At 42.5% G+C, this 7,119-nt stretch overlaps 1 pseudogene; it reads left to right on the top strand.

Annotated features, from left to right (window-relative positions):
* On the top strand, positions 1 to 5,644 carry LOC111167729 (uncharacterized protein C3orf38 homolog pseudogene; annotated as a pseudogene).
* Positions 5,645 to 7,119: the final 1,475 nt, after the last annotated feature.

The raw sequence follows: 7,119 nt of genomic DNA, 5'->3' as shown, positions 1-7,119 counted from the left end.
ATGAGCGTGGTCCCGTGTAGTCTCAATGCCATAGTCAACAGGTGGGTATGAAAAGTGGAGGAGCAGTTCCTCAGGGTGATGAAATGGGAAGCAGTGCTCAACCTCCTCCCTCTGCCCCTCCCGCTTGCGGTGTGGCTCGGCAGTGGGAAGCCCTCAGAGGTTCTGGTTCACAAGGGGCCAGCCCACCCCACACCTGGTAACCCTATCGATGACCAAACAACATAGAAAAGCATAGGCAGAGAAACAGAGGGTCTTACGAGACTTGCAAAATATGAATTCACTGTCTTTGTAGGTTACAAAATAGTCAAACATCAGTAATAACATTTGGTCAACCTGCTTTGAACCACCAGGAAAGATCGATACTTGATTGCATTAAAAGAAGGAACAATATCCACAGGTAAAACTGCAAAGCGAAGAAGCAAAAACACTTTTCAATAAGTAAAATTACTATTGTCAGTGATGAATGAGCAAGAGACCATTGCATTCATAGAAAAGAATCAACTCGACTTCTGCCTTAAGATTGAAATTTCTTCACAGAAAACCTCTTTGCCAATACCTAAAGAAATGAGTAAAAATTAAGAAACAAGCTACCTCTCTCCCATTACAAAATGTATCAGGAAAGAAGGAAGGGAGGGAGGGAGGGAGGAAGGAAAGAAAGAGAGGAGACCTAATTCAATTTGAGCAGAGCTGGGGATAAACTTGATTCTGCTCCTACGTCTGTTTCAATCCCTAGAAACCATTCTGGTGAAGAGACATAAACCTGAGAAATTTTACTAATATTCCCAAGTCTGGAGAGATGAAAACTGAGGAGGGAGCTTTATCTTTTGACACTTCTCTTCAATAAGTAATAGAAATTACTGCTGGGGAGCAGTGAAAGCATGAGATATATTGCTGGGTGGCCTCATCCAACTGGCAGGGTAAAAACACTGATGATAGAAAAGATTTTCAAGAATGAGCAAAAAAAAAAAAAAATCTAAAAGAGTAATGCGAAAAGTATATTGGTGTTGACTTTTAGGAAGGTGAGTTGCCACCCTCTATCAAACTAGAAATGATAAATCCTTCCAGGAATTTATGCTAAAGAAATGCTTGCACTTGTGCCCAAAGATGCAGAGATGCTCAATTTCTGTGTTGTTGATAAAAGCAAAGTTTCTAACATCCTAAATGTCCATCAACAGAGACGTGGTTAAGTAATTTAAAAGGCTACCTTCCCAAGGAACACGCTGAAGCTGTAAAATTGGATGAGGCAGATCCACATGTCAACACTGGATTTACCATCAACTCATTTGCTTAAGTGAAAAAGGAAGTTCCAGAGCAGCATGGATAATATTATCTCACATGTAGATTTTCCCATATGACACCGAAGACATAAACACACACATATGTATAGGCCTCAGTGGGGGAAAACAATGAACACTCAACTCTTGACGGTGGTTACCTTTAAGAAGACGAGTTCAAGAGATGTGGAAAAGGGGATTTCTTGGTTTTGCTGTACTTAATTGTTTGATTTCTTTCTATGACAATACGGTCGTGTTTCACTTGTATAATATTTGCTTAATAAACATAAAACATGCTAAAATCATTCTAGTCATCAGTGTTCAAACTGTGTATAGTATTCAATGATAATTTTTAAAATATTGGATCTGTTTACTTCATGATTCTAATTCTTATTTAGTACACTTGTGTTTTAGCCTCTCCTTTATTTTTTTAATTAAGCTTGCCAGAGTTATGTACGTTTATTTATTTTGTTCAAAAACAAAAAAACTGAGAAGTAAAACTACCATTTTCTATTGTCTGATGCACTGATTTTTGCTTGTAAGTTTATTTCCTTTTTTCCTCTTTCCTTAGATGCATTTTGTGGTTCTGTTCTAGAATCTTGAGCAAGAAGAGAGATCATATTTTATTTCTTTTCATTTTTTTGTTGTTCAGTGATGGAAGTTTTTAGGGTTATAGATTTTATCTAAGTAGAACTTTGTCTACATCCCAAAGCTTTTCTATGTGCCGTTTGTATCGAGCTAATGCTTACTTGCTACGGGTTGGGCATTGTGTTATGAACCTCATATACAACCTCATACACAAGACTCCTGTCTCATTTTACACGGGCGAGCCAAAACATCTCTTTGGGGAGTGAGCACTCCCTCATTCTTAGCCCATGTGGCCTGGGAAGCATGGATCCAGCCTGATTTACAGGCGTGGACACAAAAGCCAGAACTTGGCCATAGTGATTTGTTCACAACCAGGCCAATGACCCAAACCCAGTTAATTAAAACCTTTCATGAGACTTTTACTAAGTCTTAGAAGAAAAATACACTCTTTATCACGGAATCTTTAGCTACATAACAAAATGAAAACAGGTGTCTTTGCCTCCTTGTGGATAGAGTTTGCCTGAGATTGAAAACAAACACCAGGGTGTGAGACTGTGCTGTCTGAGAGCAGGAGGGTGAATTTATCCAGAAGTGTAGCACAGCAGCCCACCTGGCACTTGTGGCCATGAACTTAAAGTACAACAGATCAGCACAGCTGTATTTTCTTGAGTCATGTGCAGTTTGTTGCCTGGGTCCAGGCTGAAATACATCAAGATTAGGGACGAACCAAGGTGGAGTGTGTCAAACAAATACTCTGAAGTCAAAGAAGAAAAGGGAGTTAAGGGAGGGACTGTATGAAAACCATAGAACCTAAGCTGAGTGGGAGAAAAGGGAAGGTGTGAGTGTGTATCAAACAGTGAGAAATGGTAAAACCAGTGGATCTGAGGTGAGTGACTAGAGAAATAAGATGTGATATTACAAGGCTTTTGGAGATAGTGCAATTATTGGTCATGATAAGACCCAAGGCAGTACTTTTAAAACGGTTTTTGACCTTGACCTAGAGTAAAAAATACATTTTTTATCACAACCCAATACACATATACATACGTGCATCTCTACATGCATCTCTCTCCATATATCTTATTTATTTATTGGAATTGGCTCATATGATCACAGAGGCTGGCAAGTCCAAAATACTAGCTTTATGCTAGATGTTTTATCTGTATCAAGTCTAAACCTTACAGCTCTCCTACAGGATCTTAGACGCTGGGCCAGGCTCAGAAAGCTGAACAGGTGTCGGTAGGGATGCATTGCAGATCTGCCTGGCTGTGATCTTTCCACTCCACTGCACTCGCAGTGATCTGGGGGCCAACGGTGTGCCCCAGAAGGCTTGTTAGCAAATGTTCTCTATCAGTTTGGCCAACACACATGACTTCACAGGATAGCAAGCATTTGCCACCAGCCCCGCTGGTCCTTTTGTAGAACTAACCTTGCCAGGTGTACCTCTAGCATCCTTGGATCAAGTACCAATTATAACTGAAGTGCAATGTCATTAGTCACACAATTTTGAGCAGCTGCAGTTTAACTCCATTAAATTTACATCACCAAACTGACATAATGAAGGACTGCTGACAGAAGGAAAATAGGTATAAATCATACCTTCATGTACATTTGAATCATGGTGGAGTCATATCTAATACTCAACCACTAAGTGTAGACGCTCTTAATTCAGTAAAATTTATCATTAAAAGATCCTTGGAATTTATACGCAGATGGATTTCTGATCATACACCCGTTACAGAAATAAACTGGGATACATCAGATCAAACCTAACACCCCCATTGTACAGACGAGGGACTGAGGGATTATATGAAAGAGTAACTAACACTTATATTGTGCTGAGTTCTGGAGTTGAAATATCTGAGTTTAACCCTGACTCCACCATCTGTCAGCTGCCTGATCTTGGACAAGTTACCTAATCTCTCCTGGCTTCAGTTTCCTTTTCTGTGCCATGAAGATAACAGTAATGTGATTGTCTATCATGATTGAGTTGATGTGAGCAATAAATGAGTTAATACATATGAAAGGCTTTATAGAGTGCCTGACTCACAGAAATTGCTCAAAAAATGGTAAATATGTAATCGCTATTATTCCCTTCTACTTACTTTTAGACACGACAATGGGAACATCTTGTAGCCAAGCTTACGGGATGGGTGCTTTATATCTTGTTTGCGAGGGTATCTCCACAGCAGGAATAAAGGACTTTAAAACATGTAATTCTCTTTGAGGAAATAGGGGTTTCTTACTGGAGAAAACTGGAAGATTGTGAGCTCCATGACAGTGAAAATAAATCTGCCTTGAACACATTTCGCCAGCACATGGTGGGTGTTCAGTAGGTCTTTTCCGACTGATATACTAACTGACCATCTAGTTAGAACGGAAGGCAGGCACTCGAAAAGCTCATTAACAATAAAAGGAAGAAAATAAGTGCCCATCAAAGAAAGAGAATTTGGCCAAAGGAATGCCAAAATGGAATTTATAATGTTCACGGATCTAATGAAAATGTGTAATTGAAATGGTATTTAATGATACAAACAATATGCAGTCAGATGCAAACTGGGCAATAAAGACCACGCAGGATTAGGGTATCTGTTGCCAAGGTGCCAGCCTGGGGGGCCTAAGGGGCGACGTTATTGGCATCCTCTCCCCCCCTTTCTGGGGGTTGAGAAGTCGGGGCTCAGCTACCCAGAGATGGAGGGCTGTCGTAACCTGCTCGGCCTATTGGACAACGACGAGATCATGGCCCTATGCGATACCATCACCAACCTCCTGGTGCAGCCTGAGGACCACCAAGATGCCATTCGTGCAATATTAGTGGACAGTCAAAGTGCAGAAGAACTTTTGAGGCGTAAAATAGTCCACCGAGAAATCATATTTAAGTACTTGGCGACACAGTGGGTTATTATACCTCCAGCTACTGCAAAACAACACAATGTCATTCAGCGTGCGAAGGGTCGCTAGAAAGAGCAGCCACAACCGAGACCGAAGGGAATGGCAGAGCCACGTAAGACAGAGGACGTGAGACTCTTTGAACAGCAGGAGAAAGAAGATAAAAAAGCTGAAAAGTCTGATTTTCGTCGATTAGGTGCAGAATTCTGTCACTGGTGCTTTGAACTTCTTAATTCTCAGAATGCTATTCTGGGACCACGTCAAGAAGAATGGGGGCCACAGCACTTCTGGCGTGATGTCAAGCTTAGGTTCTATTACCACACATCTGAAACAAAATGTGATAGACTACCATGGAGCAGAAATTGTGAGACTTCGTCTGCTGTCACTAGTGAATGAAGCATATCTTTTTCTCAGTCCCAACCTAAATTCCCATGGACTGAGATGCACTTCTTCTCCCCATGGTCTCATTATGGTTAGAGTTTGCTGGGACCGTCCACCGAGGGAACACCTGTTGGGGCATTTTTGAACAGATTTTTGGACACATCCACTGCCCTTCTGTGGAGAGTACTTGGAAAATCAAATTTATCAACCTGAGAATTATTGGAGAGAGTTCCCTTGCTCCTGCGACATTAATGAAAGCAGCTATTACACTTGAACCAAGTGATCGAGAAGCCTTTTATATAATGTAAACACTTTATGTGGTCCAGTGAAGTGCGACTCAATGTAAGGCAGGCACTGGATAGTGGGACTGGAGACCAAACTTTATCTAGTGGAAAGGAGGCACTGTTGAACAAAAGAGAATTAATTTTACCTAGCCCTTGAAGCACTGAGTACTATATATGTCAGTCTGAAAAATCTTGTATACAGAAATTCTTCCAAATACTACATCAGTAATGTTTCAGTGGCCTCGGGCTGGGGGACTGGCGTATTTTAGCTGAAATGTCTCTCTTGACTACAGGTTAACATATTATGTGAACACTCGCCTCCTTCTACTTGAGTTGCAGCAAATGTTCTGAAAGCTTCATGCAATTCATCAAATAAATCCCACTTTAAATGTTGTAAAAAAAAAAAAAAGATCACGCAGGGTTAGAAATTCAGAAAAGAAGTTGCTCACTGAAGGCTGGAAGAATCAGAAGCCTGAGGAGAGGATTCCTTTTTTTAATGCTTAGAGTTTGGGTAGGTGGAAGGACAGGAGAGAACTTCCAGGCGAGGGGAACGGCACAAGTAACAGCATCAAGGTGGCGATAAACGTGGGCAGGGACGATGAAATGAACCGGGAAGAAACGACGACTCTTTTTAAAGGTGTGGCGCGCGGTACCTTGGCCGAGTTGCCCACGGTAGCCGGTGCAGTTTGCGACACCGTTCTTTGAGATCTTCCTTGCGTTCAGCAAAGAGGAGGCCTCTTTATCTATATATGGACGCTTGGGGTCACCTAAACAGGTGCCTCATCACAGCCTCTAATTTGGATGAGCCCAGTAGCCCTACGAGAAATAACTGGACCTCACCCATAGGAAGGGCTATTTACAATTATGTTTGAGAATTTTGGAAAGGGTGTGCGTGTGCATGTGTGTGTGTTATCTAGTTTACAGGTATGGAAAAGAGGGCGGTTAGTGACAGAAGGAACGACAACTCAGGGACAGGGCAGTCACGAGGTGGTGGCCCTGACATCAGTGTCACGTTGTGATCAAATTAGCCCCTTCTCAGGGTCTCTCTGGGTGGCAAAACTGAAAAGAGCTGTTTCACCAGGATCCCAAGCTGCTCTCCTGGAGGTGAGCAGAATCTGAAGGGACTTAATCACCCGGTGTCCCTGTGCCCGTCCTCCTACACAGGGAGCCACCTACAGGAGAGAGAACCGAGTACCAGGTACCGGGAGACAAGTAGCCAAGGACTCCAGGTAATGGCAGTAAAGTGAAACAAGCACGTCAAGGTGTTAAAGGTCAGAGGTGGTCCCCGAAACACCTGAACGGCAAATCACCAGCGAAGGGGCAGAAGGCATGCACCTCAGGTTATATGTGAGACCCCAGCTCACACCAAAACTGTCACCAACACACTCTTTTGGGCAATGTGACCCAGAGTTTTCTGCTGGCCAGACTCACCTGGGACCCTTGTTAGGTGTGCTAGAAGCCCTGCCTGCCCTCACTACTAAATAAGGATCTCTAGTGGAGGGCCCAGAAAGTTCTTTGAATAACAAGCATTTACCCCGAGGGAAGGGGTTATTCTCACCACTGAGGAAGTCTGGACAACTCTAATCTCAGAGACTTCTTGAAAGGTGCAAACGTGGAAGGTGGCAGTCTGGTCATTTGGCACATAGAGGCTATTGACACGGCAGAACTGTTAAAGTGAGTGATGCTAGCTGGTGGCACGGAGA

This window comes from Delphinapterus leucas, chromosome 19 (assembly GCF_059928025.1).
Source record: "Delphinapterus leucas isolate spDelLeu-1000000601 "Yukka" chromosome 19, BTC_Dleu_Yukka2, whole genome shotgun sequence".
Classification (NCBI taxonomy): Eukaryota; Metazoa; Chordata; class Mammalia; order Artiodactyla; family Monodontidae; genus Delphinapterus; species Delphinapterus leucas.
This window is presented reverse-complemented; position numbering and strand designations above follow the sequence as displayed.